General features: G+C 42.3%; 1 protein-coding gene across 28 annotated transcripts in view; it reads right to left on the bottom strand.

Moving 5' to 3' along the window:
* Positions 1-16861, bottom strand: part of TRAF3 (TNF receptor associated factor 3) — a 69874-nt gene extending 53013 nt beyond the window's left edge. For 4 of the 28 annotated variants that reach the window (XM_086894532.1, XM_086894538.1, XM_086894546.1 and 1 more), the window contains exons 1-2: positions 16570-16819; positions 15537-15592 (exon numbers count right to left, since the gene is read on the bottom strand). The gene's annotated coding sequence lies outside the window, so the exon portion shown is untranslated. Of the gene's footprint in view, positions 1-2281; positions 2425-15536; positions 15933-16192; positions 16328-16569 lie in introns of those variants that run through there. The other 24 variants (XM_086894533.1, XM_086894540.1, XM_086894547.1 and 21 more) reach the window with 12 other exon arrangements.
* Positions 16862-17536: the final 675 nt, after the last annotated feature.

The raw sequence follows: 17536 nt of genomic DNA, 5'->3' as shown, positions 1-17536 counted from the left end.
TCTAGGTTTTCCTTTCCCTTAAATGGCCAATATAATGGGCAACATAGGTACAGACTCAGATGTACAATTAACACAACTACTACCCACTCCCCCACCAACAGATGAGAGGAAGATTAAGTTTCTCAAAGCTGTGCAAGAGTCCTTTGCTTACGCTTTGCAGAGGCTCCTGAGTTCCCATGCACTGAAACGATTTTAATTTTTTTTTTCTAACATGGCTTAATTAACATTGACATTCCTATAGTGGACAATCCATACCCATTTTAGGCTCTCAAACGAAGTTTTAGTTGGTTTTATTTTAAATTTTTGTCTACTGAAAATAATTCACCACTAAAGATCAGCTTCAAATCCCTTCCTTGGTTTGCAGGTCACATGACATAACATTTTAAAAACATTATCACAAATTTGAAAAGGGGAAAGGGAGGCCTGTTGGCTTTGAAACAGAAGAAATCAGAAAAGCTATCAGAGACTTTCTGCGTGACTTAAAGCACTTCTGTGTATTTCTATTCTCCTTTGTTGAGGAACAGATCCCCTTTCTCTGATCTTACCTGGGCACCTACCAAGTTCCCATCTCTTCATATGCATTACCTTGTATAAAGGACTCCAGTCTTAAGCTGGGAACTGTCAAAAGTGAAAAAATAACTAGAAATAAGGAACACAAAAACAATTATATTTTGGTAAAGTTGGGGAGAAGAAGGACCAAAAATATCCCTTTCCCCTAAAATCTAAACATAAATGGTAAAATAAGATCTTTAATATTTTGTTGTTGTTGTTTCTGCAGTGAGTCTAAGACTAGTACCTTAACACTGCTTAACCTATTTTGCTTCAAGACAGTGAAAATTACTTCAAGATAGCCATGTGTAGCCTAGTTGCTTTCTGGCAGGAATTCACATACCAGCACACAACATTTCTGAGGAAAATGCCACCAAACACCTAGCACCAACTTCTAAGATGTGGCCAAGGGAAAAAAAGAAATCTTACAGAAAGATAGCAAGTCTGCTTCATACCATGGTCCTGCGTGGGAGAGTAAAAGAAAGAAAAAAGGCCAAAAGAGTGTCCGATTATTCCAGCAGACTACTTCCTTTTCCTGCACCCTTCAGATGCTACTTCTAGATCACAACCTAAAAAGGACTTGTTATACTAATAAGTGAACCTACAAAAAGAACTTATTGTGACAAGAACACGACCTTCTCGATATAAACACCATCATTACTTCACAAAATTTATTACCACCAAGAAGTTCTTAGTCACAGTGCTTAACATATGGTCTAGTAACAATGTAGCAAAAAGCTCACTTTTTATCCCTTTCCACTGAGAATTTTGAATGAGCCTGTCTATCTTCCAGCTTTATGAAGCTGTACCTGTTCTGAGGAAAAAGCCACAGAGCAGTCCCAGAGCATCATCTGCTGCTCCTCTCCAAAGACACAACCCCCATCACTCACCTGAAGGACTGACGAATTTCCTATGTTCACGTCAAGAAGCTGAAAGGAGCACGTTTCACTTCTTTTATCCATTCCTAATTTAAAGCTTAAACCGAAGGCAAACAGGACTAACTTTTTTTTTTTAGAAGCATAATTTCTTTTTAAACTCCAGAAAAAGTAGGGTGGAACAAGGAAGGAAAGCATAACCCAAAACATATTTAAGGTACTGTTCTAAAGGATTCAGGATATTTTCTCCTCTTGCAACTAAGGTTAAATGCAGTTTTCCAAATTAGGCTGTGGCTGACTGAGGAAGCTGGTTACCACCTATGAGTTCTAATCATATTTTTAATCTATTTGAAATCAAACAACTGAGGGGAAGATTTTTTTTGTGAAATCGAGATAATAATTTGCTTACCTTCCTTGCAAATACAACTGATGGAACAAAAAAACCAAGCCTCCATATACTATCATGCAACTTAAGTCCATCAGGCAGAATGCAGAACTTGCAAAATAGTCCATTCTGATTGTGTGCAAGACACACAAGACAGAACAATGCTACAAGAGGGTTTATTTATAGAAATGAGAATGAAACTTGTTTTGACTTTTGAGGTATCACCTTCATTCATAACTAAACCAAGCCCAGGCACTGGAGACGATTTGTTAAATTAATATCAGCTTAAAGATGTGAAAATGCAAAACAGAACAAGGTACTTTACAGCAGCATGCAATGATACTAATACTAAAAAAAACAAAAAACAAACAAAAAAATCCCACCAAAAAAAACCCCAACTCACACAACTGTCATGAGGTTTCTCAATGTACATATTAAAAACATACACAGCAGATGAATTGTTCCTACCTACCTGTTTACATGAAAAAAATTCACAACACAAACCCCAGTGACATACAAGACTGCAGTCTGTGCTTCCGATAGATTAATATATTGTTTCCCACTGCTGAGGGCTGGTCCTGATTCAGTTAAAGCCCAAGCACTTAGGCTTTCCTGCTGGGAAACAAACAAGTCAAGTCGGTTTCGAGCATCTCCTATTAATATACAGAAACAATTCTCACAAGCCTGAAGGAAAAAAAGAAAAATGGTAGGTAAAGGCTGCACTCAACCGTAACAAACTACAGCAAATCAAAAAGCTGCACTGAAACTTACTAGTTCACTAGAAAATTCATTGCAAAAGTCTGTTTACTTCATGCAGGAAGTCACCACTACCATCAGTGAGTCAATATCTACAAGAATGTTTTACATAATGGGAAAATTTTTATTGGCCAGAGGTTCACAGTGTTCTTAAATTTCCAGAAACTGCAGATGTAAAGATGCTTCTGTTAACCTAAACCAAAACCAAGAAAAGAAACTATCTGAGATGCACGCTCCATTTCACAACACAGTTCTAATTTTACTGGCTACTGTTCTTCAACCTTCTCAAAATAGGAAACACACTCTGATGTTAAAGGATGGAAATGTGAACACTGGAAACAGAGGTAGCTTTTAGACTACCACCAAATGGTATTAAAACATATTAGCCAGCATAAAATTTTGGTTAGCACATTGTTGCCATTTCTGAGCTCTGATACCAAGAACTGAAGTAGTTCAAGGAACCAGTTTTATTCTTGTAGAAAATTAGTGAGCCAGTCAGAATGCACTGACAAGAAAGCAGGATACCATCTTAGTTCTTCCATTTTCACTTTACTTTTAAAGGCTAATAAGAGAGCCAAGAATTATTAGTCAGTAATGAACTGAAAGGAGTTCCTTCCTTCTTTCAACAAGGAAAATACACTGCAACACCACTACAGTATAAAATCCAGTTTACTCAAAGTAAAGTAGCTTGAATGACGGAATCCTTCCTTAGAGGGCTGATGGCAGTTTAAGGATTATATTTAAAGAGTAAATTTAAAACATTCCACAGGTTATATTACTCCCCTTAATCTGCTAAAAATTCCCAACTTAAAAATGAAAATTATATTTTAGTTGCTGCTTTTGAAATATTTTGAATGATGCTTAAGAGTAAGCATTTTCATCACACAACTTTTTGAAAGTTAGAAATTGAATAGATATTTTGAATTAATGTCAGGGATCATACATGCACAAGTATCAGGATTAGAGCTCTAAAAGAGACTTAAAATTACAAAACTGCTCATAAACTAAAGCCTATGTTAAATTTCAAAAGCACAGGGACCACATTTGTTTTAGTACTAAAGAAGTAGTATAAGTCTATTACCATGACAGTGCAAAGTAACTTTCCTACCAGGCCACAAAGCATTCAGGGGGACACATAATTAGAAGCTCAGATTCAGACATTTAAGTTCATATTCGGCCAACCCTTAGTGCTGGTGCTCCATAACACAGTATATGGAGAATTTTTTTATAATTCTTAATTTTACCTGTTTTTGGTGATGCAAATCCTTTCTAAAGCATTCTGTCCTACTGAAACATTCTCATCCCTCCACAGTACACCAAGACATCCCATCTCACTTTTCTTCTCATAGCCAATTTACCTATGTATTTGCCAGCAAAAGCCACTCCGATGGTAACAAAGAATGAATGAGAAAGGTCTTCTGACTCAAGTAACTATACTTCTTTTTAAACTGAAACCTAGTGACAGGGGCTGCCTCCACTGCATAACAGAACCAACCTGTAATTACAGAGAAAGACAAGAAAGCACATGCAGAACAGAAAACAAAAAACATGTTTCGTTCTTTTACCTGCTGATGCACTCACTCATCTGAAGGCTTAAATTCTATTTCTGGAACATAGAGACCAAGACCAGCAATGCAGCTGCTCTGCTCAAATAAAAAGCAACATCTCCATGTCATAATTACCAAAGCATTCTCTTGGGTCCTCAGCACAGTTCCCAAGGTGTCCATCAGTTCACAAGGAAAGCAAACAGCAGCACAGCTCTGTCTCCTGGGATAGTGAGCACTGCTCCTCACCTGCAACTAGACTCTTCTGGTCAGTTTTGACAGTGCTGTACTTACATGGACTTCACCATCTTTGTCCACACACAGATACAAGTCCTCACCTTCCATGAGCTGGCAAGCTGCACTCCTGAATTGCCTTAGTAAAAAACTATAGCCAGAAAAATACTGGATTTGTGGTCTGCCTTAGGTCTTCCACTCAAATCTCAAGAGCCAGTACAGCTCTTCCTACAATATTAAACATCTGGAAATCCTGCTGGAGCAAGCTTAATCTGCTACTTTGCAAGATGGCCCTACAGAGCTCAGAATCCTTGGAGCTAGTCTTATAAGCTAAGGTAGCACCATAAAACCCATTGCCTCGATTCAGATAGGAACATAATGGCAAAGAAGCTTCAGTAACTCTTTTCTAATGCTGTATCTCCACATGGTACCAGGAAGAATCTCAGTACAGTAATCCAAAACATGAAACTCACAGTGCACATTAGAAAAAAAAAACTCCAAACAAAATAAAATAACCACACAAGAAATAAAATACTAATAAAAAAAACCCAGACCAGAGTTAAAGGATTAATTAGGAAAAGAAATCCTTGCAGCAGCAACAAACAGCTGTGTTTCAGCCTATAGTCCAGCCCCTGATCTAGGCCTTTGGTGAATGAGAAAATATCAAAGTAGGCAGAACCCCACTCCACACCTGAAAGACTCCTGTTTCTGTAATGGGGACATGTGTCTTTCTACAGTGCTCTGCCCACAAACAAAGTCCCCTGTATGACATATTGGCTTCCCAGACTTCACATCTCCAGCCCAGCTATCCACAAGCCTGAGCACACACCAGAGACAGCCCTGAAGCCTTCTGTGTTTAGACAGCCACCAGAAACAATTACTCCTGGGCAAATTGCAGGCAGTGGTTACTGATTCAACATGTGTAACACTCCAACATCTATTTCCACCATGCATTTATTTCTCCCTCATTTGCTATCAGCAGTAGATCAGTTTTACCAGTTAACATAACGCTGAAAATTCATCAGTCTGATTTCAATTCTCATACTGCCTGCATTTCCAAAGTTAGTTTGGATTGTCTAACTGGTTCTGCCACAGTCATAGCAAAGCTGTAATACTGTCAAGGAGGACTGATTGACCACAGTGGGTATCTGCAGAAAGAATGACCCCCAGTCACCACTTATCCTGGTTAGTGAAAACAGATTAATACCCTACATCATCTTAGAACACTGGAAGCTGAACTCTTCTGCATTAATTTACAGCCATTATACACTAGCCTCTTTACTCTTGCAGTGAAGATCTGGATAAGTAGAGTAGCTGTAGGGAAACACCACCCCAAAAGTCACTTGTATCCAAACATTAAAGCTTTCTTAAAAGCATTACTATTTACAGGAAAATGAGTAGAGACCAGAAGAACAGAGACATCAGTTTAAGAAATGTATCATATGGGCCCAGGGAGCTCTAACAGGGAATAAGGCCATACAGAAACATTATTAAAACACTCACTAAATGCTCTTCTTTCTATTTTACTTAATGTATGTAACACTTGGCAATAAGCTCTGATGCTTGAGCCCTGGTAGCTGACTACAACATAAAGATATTAGTACATCTTTATTTGGCCTTCCCACCTCTTCCTTGGAATTTGCTATGCCTGCAGTAGTGGAAAAAAAAACCCAACAAAACAAAACCAAACCCAAACCTAAAATCATGACAAAATCATGACTGGGTTTTCTACAGTTCACAACATCATATAACATAAAACTCGTGTTCAGCAGTGATTTGAACACTAGGTTTCAATGTAAAAAGTGAGTTCTAGTACTCTGCAGCTCTGGGCCTACTCTGAGTGATGGAGATACACGATTTCATTTTGCTGTCAGTAACACCATCAAGCCTGACACATTGCATCTAGTCTTAACATCAGGCTCTAGCAATTTCATTTAATAACTCAGGACAGCCATCCATATTTATTATCAAGAGCTTTCCTGTGCACCAATAAATTCTTCCACAGGTGCATATACTCCTTTCTCAAAAGATACCTGTGCAAATAAAATCCTTCACTTATGCAAAATCTCATGTTTAATCATTTATTTACTACCTTTTTTTTTTTTGTAAGCAGAAATACACCATCTCACTCATTTTTGGTGGGTGCATCACACCCCTGCTCTTATCACTTCTTAGGCCTCCCCTCACTACCTTCTACATGTAAAAATAAACAAGACAGAACCTCAATACACTAAAGTTTGTTGTCATTTCTTCCCTGCCCTGACTACATCCTCTCTGATCAACATGCCAGTGGGATATGCTGTTGGATGCCACTCTGGCTGTAGGAGCAACAATTATTCAACAATCTGGAGTCCAAGCACAGCAAAATGCAGTAATAAATCCTGTTAATTGCCAAATCTTAGCCTGTGAACAGAGTTAGTTTCTGAACTACTTGAAAGTCAAGGTAGGAGGGAAGAAGCAAGGCTAGGTTTTGTTCATTTTTATGTATCTACTAAGACAGTGCAGAATACTATTATACAATCCTAGACAATGCCAGAATCAGGGCTTTCTATTCGAGGTGACCAAGCCCAACTTTCTTCTTTCCTGATTCGTTTCCACCTTCGGCTTTGGCCTCACTCACCAAGACAATCACGTAACTAAGGAATGACACATTCGTATGGCTGGACAACATCATAGCTGCTATCTTTTAATTGCCCCTTTAAGGGTTATTATTAGCCAGCTCTAAGCTATTATTAGCAAACTGATAAAACACTTCATGGTCAAGTTCTCTCACAAAACAATTTGTCCATTTTTCCAGTTATCACACGGAGTTATTCCAAAATAAATGACTATGCCAAGAAGAATCATCCCCCTGCCTATTAATCGAACCTATTATTTGAGCAACTAACAGCATTTAACAATCACACATTTTATTCCTGGCCAAGGTTAGAAAACCAACAGAGATTTTTGCAAACTTCTCTATTTCTCTTTCTGAAAACAGAAAATTGCATGTGACACCCACTGGCTCTCTCACACCACTTCAACAGCTGTTAAACTCAGGTCAAGTCTGTTAAGCTAGGCTTCCAGCTGCTAGATCTGAAATTGTTTAAAATTTCTTCCTCTAAGAAGTGGATTTTTGCTATGCTATGCCTTCTTCAAAAGAAAGAAAAAAAGATTAGTCTCAGTTACTCATGAAAAAATGCATCTCTTGCATTTCTTGCTCAGTGCTTTTTAATGCTACTAAACCTTTTTTGCTAGATGGCTATAGTTACCTTGGTTCTGTAAATCATACTAAAAATGCTTCTATCTGTAATGAAAAGAGAACCCAATGTGACTAACTTGATTGCTCTTGGCCAACACCATTTCTAAAAAGGAAGTTTGGGGTTTTTTCCTACTTACAGCTCTGTGGTGTGGGAGAATTCAAAGACCTCAGCAACCTCGTTCTGCTATCTATGAAGCAATCCTACCAGCAAGGAGTACTTAACAAATTCCCTTTTAATTTAGTTCATATCTCAGCTCTAACTACTGCAGAGAGAGTCAAGGGTCTAATCACAGATGTTTAGTACTATTCCAGATGCCAAGTCCTGTGTAGAACTGGCAGATAAAGAATATAGCCATATGGAAGATCTCATACTTTTTGAGCATCAACTTCACACCGCAGGGGACAACCTGCAGCATTTAAGATTGTACTCAGTGCCTCTGTGTGTAGGCACCATCTTTGTTCCTTTAGGTTTTTCTAAAGTCAGTAGTCAGTCAAGGCTTAAGCAAAAGAAAAAATACCATCATAATGTGTTTAAGTTAAAACACAGCTCTTTAAAATAAAATACTAGCAGACAGGGTAAAAGAGATCATAGGAACTCAAAAGATTCACAGGAACATTTTTGCTGTAATAGTCAGACTAATTAATTTCAGGATTTTTAAATCAAATATTTCTTGAGACTGCAGTTCTTTAATGCTACAGTATCCCCATCTACATAGCAGCAGGGCATGAACATAACAGAGTCAACACTTGAACAGATGAGAGCTACAACAGAGGCAGCTGCTAAAATCACCCACACAAAAAGCATATGATTGATTCCTTCCATACCTCCTTCCCATGATGACAGCCTGTCTTTTTAGTATTTTATCTAATCACTTCAAACTGAAAAAGCTCCCATACCTTAGCAAGTATTCCTGCCTTTGAAAAGTTTTTTTAATAAAGACCTTAAAAAGAAAAATACAGACATGGAAATAGTTCTAGGCAGAAGCCTGCTTCTATTAGGTATATAAATATTTCAATCCCAGCAGCACCACCTAATGGAGACCTCACCAATTTTCCCCCTTCTTTACCATGATAAATATTTAAGTTTGGAGGTGTTAACAACTGGTACTTTAGCACATGGCCTAATTATTACCTTACAAAATCTGATTAGCTATAAGAGAAGCCAAACCATTTCTCCATAGACAATCACAGTCCTTTTTCCTGCACACACCCACATTACATTCATACAGAATTTTTTCAAGTACACAAGACATTGGTTTAACCAGGAGATAAGATTTTAGGAAGATTTTGGTTAGAAATTTAGAAAAAAGCCCCAAACAACAAGAATTGTACAGCAGTGTCAGCTACCTTAGACATGTTTCAACTTGCCCTCAGAAAGGAAAACAGAGATGTCACTACCTCTGAAGTGTACAGAACATTGACAAACCCCAACCTAAGATGAAGTTATGCATTCCCAGACAGCTTCAGGCTGCAATTCTGCTACAAAACACCCCATGGGAGATGCGCAGCAATTTATTGTAAGCATCAATAAAGTGTGCAGCATGATGCCTGTTGTAAATGTCCATCATTTATCTCTTGCCAATAGACATGACAGAACTCAAGTATAACTGGATACATAAGGAGTTGGTTTTTTCCTCACTGCCTTTTGTCCTCAGTGTTCGTTATATAAATCACAGCACTGTAAGTAAGGGTTCAACTACTTTGAACTTTTCCAATTAACTCAGCATACGGACACTTGTTCTGGAATAACTGCCTTTTTATGTATGGCTCAGAGGACTTTCAAAGTCTGTCTGCCCAAGATCATCTCAAAACAGTCAACTAATATACTGAGAGCTCATATGGAACAAAAACAAACAACAAAAACACCACCAAAATCTTAGTCATTAATTCTGCAAAATTATGGTATCATACTCTGGCTATATGTACTAAAAGCTTTATTTACACAAACAGGCTAATTCCAAGCTTCTCCCTCATTTATTTTGAGTCTCCTCTGCAAAAAAATACTGAATGCAGTGGGTAGATACTTAGTTGCTTGTCCCAAAACTGTCTTTAAAAAGCAAACAAAAGCACACACAAAACCAACCAAACAAAAAAAAAAAACAAAAAACCAATACAACAACAACAACAAAAAAAACCCAAACATCAACCAAACCACAGAAACTACCAAAAAGAGTAAACCCCCCAAAATTCCCTCAAAATCTTGCAGACTAAAATACTGAAAGTTGCATGTCTAAATAATTCTTTTCAGAATGAAAGTGTAGTTCTCAGGAATTTGCAAGAAGGAAAGAGGAATAGGGGAAATTTATGGTGCCAGCCAGTGAAAAATATCTGATGAAATTCAATACTCAAATAACAATAAACTTGTTTTATCTTCCTAGAGACTGCAAGAGAATTCTTCTGCTCATGCTCAAAACCACACAGCTACAAAAATCACCTGCCAAACAGTATGAGCAACACAACAATATCTACTAGCTGGACTACAGCATAGGATTCATTGGCATTCCCATCACATATTGACACCATGGGTGAGTAGTGAGATGAATTTGCTAATCTGAACTATAGCATGCTCAGGGTCTGTAGATAGAAACATGATTCAACTCCTGACAGAGAACAGGATACTACTGCCTTCAAGGGATACTGCATATCATTAACAGAGAAGAGGACAGTGCAAAGGATGGAATAAGAGCAAGTACAGAATCACAGATGTGTACTTCAGACAACAGTAGGGTACATTGCAGTGTATCTTTGGTGACCTGGAAGAGAACAGCATGTTCATTCACCTGGAGCTGGAGGTGGGGCAACGAGGGAATCACAGAAGCAGGTAGCTACAGAGAGGTCAAAGAAAAGTGGATTTTGCAGATAGAAATTACCTGCAAGAGTGTGAAAATAACTACAATCCTAAAGATGGGTATTTAATAAGAAAAATATTATGTATTTGGCATAAAGTAAAGGGGAGAATGCAGTTACTTTGCTCAAGTGCAAGGATGAAACCACCCTGCAATAAAAGTCATCCATTAGCAACTAAAAATGCAAGAAATCTGATTGAAAACAGGTCAAAATAAGTCACTTCTAAGGATCAGAAGAACCAGTTAGAGAAATTAATAGCATTTATACTGTTTGGACAAACAAGATGGAAGAGAAGCACAGCACGGACAGGAGCAATCCATTAGTAACTGAAGAGCTTAAATGCAGAAAGAGGAGTTACTTGGGATGGTTTGAAGGAGATTAAAACAAGAACAAGTTAGATGAAAATTATGAAGTTAGATTTCCTGTGCAAAAATCAAGACTTATATCTGCGAGTCATTAATTCACAAGCCTCAACACAGAAAGCAACCCACTCTCACAAGGTTCCTCTCTGTGTAAAGACACAGAGTGGGCACAGGCAATCTGGTACAGCACCATTATAAAAACATCTAATAATTGTTCTAATTATCTGCCTCTCGCATGCACAGAGATGAGCATACAAAACAAAATCCATTCACAATGCTAAAATTTGGTTTATGAGCTGGGCTTTGCTGTTACAAAGTGGCACAAGTATCACAAAAGCTGGCCTCATAAAGTAAGTAAAAAAAAAATGTTACTTTTCTAGAACGTTCAAAGGAGAAAGCCAGGAACAAGTACAAGCATGGGAACAGCTACCACTGAAAAAATTCTGTCCTGTACACTCAGCTTCATAGAGCCCTGTATGTTTGCTGTGGGCATCAATGGAAGAGTGAAGCAAGGGCTGTTTCCTGTCGCAGACGCTGACGGTGCAGGATGGCACAGCTCTGCAGGGGAGGCAGGACTGGATGCCTCCACACAGCACTTGTAATTCACTCACTTTATCAACAGATGACGCTTGCACTGCCCTGCTGGGTCTCAGCACCTCATCATTTTTATGTCCTCAGATCATAGGAAAGTACCGCTATTCCCATGTTATTACAGACCAGGAAAATGGTCTGTATAAGGAGCAAGAAGCTAGACACAAAATAAGCCACTAGCTGCATCAAAGTTATTTTCAGAACTCCCAGTCAGCTACAACCTAAACCTATGCAACACCCAAGTAAGTCCCTCCTTCCTTCCCCAGCATATATTCCACACTTAAGAAAACATCCTGACAAGGCTGATAACCTCAGGAAGAACATCAATTTCAAACACACAAGGAAAAAAATAAGTGAAACAACACTGGATGAAGCATCAGCAGACTCTAAGTCTTTACTCATCCAAGTAATCCTAAATAAAGTCCTAACCACTTGACTGAGACATCATGATTCCTCTCACCCTCTTCCTTAGGCACACTAAGTTTTGATTTTTCCTGGCATGGCAAAAAGTTTCAAGAGAAGGAAGTGACACTACTCTTGACTGGCCTGTGGCTTGATGATGAGAACACTCCCCAGGGAAGTAGGAAACTCGGACTGGAATCCCCCTCCTGCCCCTGGGACTCGGACATGGTGTCACATCACCCAGCACTGCAACATCAGAGCCCCTTGTTGGTCTGGCCCTAATGGAAAGGCCCACAGCACAGACATCTACAGAACGAGAGAAAACCAAAGCCCAGCCTCCAGGCTCCTGGCTTCACACTGCTGTCTGCAGTGGACCATCTTCTCTTTCCTGACAGATGTCAAGGCTTGCAGGAAGAAAGTGGCAGCCAGGAAGGCACTTATCTTACACTAGTATCTGCAATACCCTTTTCAAGGTAGATTAAATCCAAATTACGTGTTTTCCTAGACACCTAAGAAAGATGCAAAGACTCACGGCATTTTGAGCTTGTCTTCAGTGCACATATCTTACTTTATCTAAAAAAACACGTTTTTCACATTAACACAGAAACCAAAACATGACAAATGTCCAGTATTACCCCAAATGTTAAGTTTTTCTAATTATGAGCTACCATACAGTCATCACTAAAACAAGTAAAATGGAAGATTCATGACCTCTTGCACAAACATTTTTGAGAAGCATTTACTGTTCGTGTGCGAAGAGATTCACTTCAGAGCATTTAAATTACTACAGAATTAGTAGCAACTTTAATCATAGCAAATAATCTACAGAACGTTTCCTCTACACATCAGAGAAAACTATTTTACAAATCAGCATTTTATGAAACTGTGTAAAATAATACCAGAACTACAAAATATTCCAACTTAAGGCATTCCTGCTATGCCCACTAAGGTTCTAATGCCTGCAAATTGCAAAAATTTAAATTTTCTTGTTTCAGTACAAGGAGTGAGCAGGAGATGGAAGCCATCACACACATACAATATTGAACTTCTGCACACACAGACATGTCAAGACTTTGCTTCCCAGGCTGCCTTGACTAGATGAACAGCAGAACTTGAAATTCTACTAAAATCACATTTTATACATGCAGAGTAAAGCAGCGGGTAAGAACAACAGCATGGAATCAAAGGCTTAACATTTTTTGGGGGGTGGAGAGGATTAGTGACCTACAGTTGTTGTATATAATTTTAGAGACACTCATCCTGTTAACCTAGTTACAAAGCCAACAGTCAGTAGCAATTGAAGTCACAGTAGCAATAGTATTTTTCTATCAGGGCTCCAGAAGAGAAGATCTACATGAAGAAAACAAACACTCCCTCAAAGACTATGTAAATATCTCTCCCTCTCACACATATACATAGAAGTCTCAATACCAAATCACCTTTTGCTTCATTTCTCGTTAAGTTCTAAGATGTTTCCAGTGGATACTTTCCTTACTTCCCTTAGCTATCCTAAAAAGCCTTTTTGCATTTATTTCCTTTACTCTTCTTCCCCATTACAAAAAGAGAGAGAGACACATCTTCCTACATTATGGGCACCTAACAATAGCTCACTGTAAGTTGACTCCCCTTTTTCTCCCAATTCTTTAGTCCTTTCTCCTGCTGTAAGAAAAAAAGACAGAAAACCAAGAATGAAACATTTGTGATTTGTCAAAATTAAATAACTATCCATTTATGAGGGCATGGGCTTCCAGCAGGCTGAGGTGGGAAACCAGTTATATTCTCTCTGCCAGCCCTTTCCTAACATAGTAGGAACAGCACCACTTCATCACCACAGGTTAAAAAGTTTAAGATAAAACCTAGTGCAACTACTGCACTCCTACAATCACACCTTTATTCTTCTGCACAACCACACAACTTTCCCTCCCTTGGCTTCTTTTCCCCATACCTCATTTTGAAATCTCCAATTTTTCCCACTACTTCTGATGTTCCTGAGTCAGACACCAGAAATTTAAGGAGGTTTCAAATACAAGCATTCTATTCAGAAAGTATCCACAGCTTAAAACAAATAAACAAACAAACACAAACTCAAACCTTGGCAATTCTTAAAGGAACTGTGCACCAGTGTACAGATACCTGAAACCAATGTGTAATGAGCAATCTTCACACATCATAAGATGCAGCACCTTCAACTAAAAAACACTATCATAAAAAAAAAATTTAATGAAATACACTAACTACATCATCTAAGATATAAGAGATCAGAATGTTTTATTTTTACAGTATTTACTCATACAAGGCCAGTTTAGGGTATAGGAGTAGATTTAAGTCATTCCTATTTTTAAATTGGCTTTTCATCTGAAAAAGAACTATGATCAGCTCCTTATCAATCAAAAACCAAGGTTTTTGGCTTTTTGTATTTTCAGCATTGCCATACCTACTATAGAACAGCTGGATTTCAGTACTAAAAAGCCAATCCTCTTCCCTCCTTAAGTGTTCATTATGGACAAGATCAATGCAAAGATCTAAAATATAACATGATCCCAAGATCATTTAAAAGACAAACTGTATTAACATGGACTAGAAAGACTCGATAAATAATCTTTGGTCACCGATGCTAACTACTGCCATCTTACTGAGTTTCCCCAGGTATCAACAGAAAATATGCTTACATGATACTCAAATTCTCTGAATCCATGCAAGAATGGCTTCTCAAAATTCATATCACCCAACTTAATTAAAGGAGGACTTCAGGAAAGCCTAAAGACTGAGTCATTAATTTGCTTTGGTACTGAGTGCAATTTATGATTCTATATTCTAGGTCCAGCTATTATTAGAAAAACCTCACCAAGTCACATTTCAGTAAAACACCTACCATTCTTGTGCTGGAACAACCCAACTTTTATAACCCCCTAGTGCCGCCTGCTTGCAATGCCCAAGCTCATGATACATCAATGTTTCCGTTACCAAGCTCTATGACAAGGGGTTTCCCAGTGCAGCCATAAAAACCTGGTTCCGTCCAAATGTTCAAGTATTTCTCACCTCAAATGAACAGCCTTCTCCCCGACCACCACAACAGCATTTGGACCTCAATCCATATGTGGTAGAAGCCAATGGCTCATTTAAAAGGACAACATGCAGTACATGCTATGGTGTCCCCAGTTCTGAACAACCATCAGTGTAGCCCTTTAATCCGGGCTTCTAGGCAAGTCCATGGCCATTTTAAATGCAGATTTTTACTAACTACTTCAAATTGTACTATTTTGTTTGTCTAAGCTAGACACTGCTAGTACACCTTTGCATCATGCACTGAACTCCTTTTCAGTCTATGAATGCAAGCTCAGATTAGTGCTCATTAATGCTACATGCATCCTATGGGACAAATCTGCAAGGAAAAACACCCCATTCTACTCAAGAAATAGAAAACATAAATCGCAATATACAGTATATAAAGCTCAGATCCAAACAAGCTAGAGAAGTCACAGACCCAAAGAGACGGCGTATTTGAAATTGTATCATTGGAACGTCCCACATTTTACTACTACAGAAATAGCAGAAGAGGAAAGATGCCCTAATGCGTGGTAAAGATCCACGCAGAGGAGCACATACAGTCTGTCACGTCACACACAAGCTCCGACGGGCAGAACATGAGATTATGCCTCTTAACATTAATACAATTTCTCCTGGTTTTCTGCGGTAATTCAGATCTTGGGCACTCAAAGAAACAAATAAATCAAAACGTAAATGCCTTACCTTCCTATTTTACAAGCCACTGCAGTTCTCAGATTATGAGTCAGTCATAGGTTAATCTGCAGAGGAATGACTCAGTATAAACTTTTAAACATTCATTATTTTTCCTAACCTACAACACGGCGATTCATTCAACGCGCTAAAACGCGGCGTCGCGAATCAGCGCACGAAATGAATGGCGTGAAAACAAAACACTTTTCTTTCCGCTCACGGCAGGCAGACGGGGATAGCGCAGCGCCGGCGCAGGCAGGCGGACTTTGCGAAAATACAACTCCTTGGGCGGCGATGCGGGGCAGCTCCGGCGGCTCCGTGCGCAGCCCCATGGCCGGGGAGCGGCGGGGGCTCCGCCGCAGCCGCAGCCGGGGGGACGCGCAGCCGGGACCGCGCTCCGCGCCAGGCGCGGCGCTGCCGGCAATGCCCCTTTAAAGGCCGTCGGCCCGCCCCCAGCACTGCATATGGAGGGAGCCAGGAGCGAGCGAGCCTTCTGCATTCAAACGACACATCAAACGCCGCAAGCACCGCCGCGGCTCCCGGCTCCGCTCCGGCCTCGCCTCCCTCCGCTCCCCGCACAGGCACACACCCCCCGGGGAACGGGGCGGAGAGCGAGAGGAGCAGGGGAGGGAAGGGGGAGGCAGGAATAAGTAAGCGAAAAGGGGCACCTGCAAAGCCCTGGAGTGCGAGTGCGTCCGGGCAGGAGAGTCCGCGCCGGCCCGCCGCAGGCTGATCTATCCCCGGGCGCCGGCCGCCGCCGAGGTCCCGGCACGGGCTGCGGCTGCAGCGCGCTCGGCCCCTGCCTGCCGGCAGATGCCCCGGTGAGCGCCGTGCCCCCGCCGGAGCGCCCCCGGCTCCCGCCGCCCGCCCGGCCCCGTCCCCCTGCGCGGAGCGCCCGAGCGCGGGCAGGCGAGCGCGGCCGGTGCCGGAGCCCCGCGCGGGAGCCGCCGCCACGGCGGCAGCGAAGCTCCCGCCCTCCCTCCTCCTCCTCCTCCGCCGCCGCCACCGCGCAGCCGAGCCCAGCCGAGCCCCGCGGCCGCCCTACCTGCGAGCGTGTGCGCGGAGCGGAGCGGGGCGGCGGGCGGCAGCTGGAGCCGGGCGAAGGCGACCGCCAGCCCGGCGGAAAGTCCCGACCGCTGAGCGCCGTCTCCCCCGCCCCGCACTTCCTCTCCCGCCCGCTCGGGCTGGAAATCCCCGGCGAAGCCCGCTGCTCTCCCAGCTCCTCCCAATCACCGAGGGCGGGCCCGGCACAGCCGCTCAGCGCGCAGGCGGCAGCCGGGGGCCGGGCTTGCCCTGGCCGCTGGCCCCGGCTGCACCTGATGCTGCTGTCACCCCCCTCCCGCGGGCACCGCTCGGCCGGAGGGGCGCGGGCTGGGCTGCGGGGGGCGGCGCGTCCCGCTCCGGGCGCGGGGTGGTGCCGGCGGAGCCGGGGGGGCTCGGCCGGGGGGCGGGAGCTGCTGCCGGGCACCGAGGGAAGGAAGGGCGCGGGGGATGGCGCCGGGACGCGGGGTCCGGGAGAGCGGGATCGGCGCGGCGGAGAGCCGCTCGCTTCCCCTGCCTGTCCCGAGGGAGGTGCAGCAGTCCCGCTCAAAGAAGCGCCTCGAAAACAATAGCGTATATTAAACAAAGAAAATGCCAGTGGGAAGAATGGGAGGGAGGAAAAACAGCAGTTGGGAGGGGGAGAAGGGTCTGGAAGAGATCCAGGAAAGAGCAGCGAGCCAGAGCCGCTGGTCCCCCGGGAGCGGCCGGCCGTGGGTGCCGCCCCGCGTCCTGGCAGGGGCAGGGGCAGGGGCAGCGGGTGCTCCCTGCCCGGCGCCCCGGGGCTGCGAGAGGCACCCGCGGCCCCTCCGCAGGCGACAGGAGAAAGGGGGCGGCGCTGGCAGCCCGCAGAACCTGTCGCTCCCGGCAGCCAGGTGAAATAAATGCCTGCGTCGTGCTCCGCTGGCATCGCGGCGTGTCCCGACCGGGGCATTTGTTCCGCCTGTGCCGGCGGTCTCGCTTTTACACGGGGC

This window comes from Cyanistes caeruleus, chromosome 6 (assembly GCF_971803275.1).
Source record: "Cyanistes caeruleus chromosome 6, bCyaCae1.hap1.1, whole genome shotgun sequence".
Taxonomy (NCBI): domain Eukaryota; kingdom Metazoa; phylum Chordata; class Aves; order Passeriformes; family Paridae; genus Cyanistes; species Cyanistes caeruleus.
Note: the sequence above shows the minus strand (reverse complement) of the source record. Positions and strands in the feature narration are given on the sequence as shown.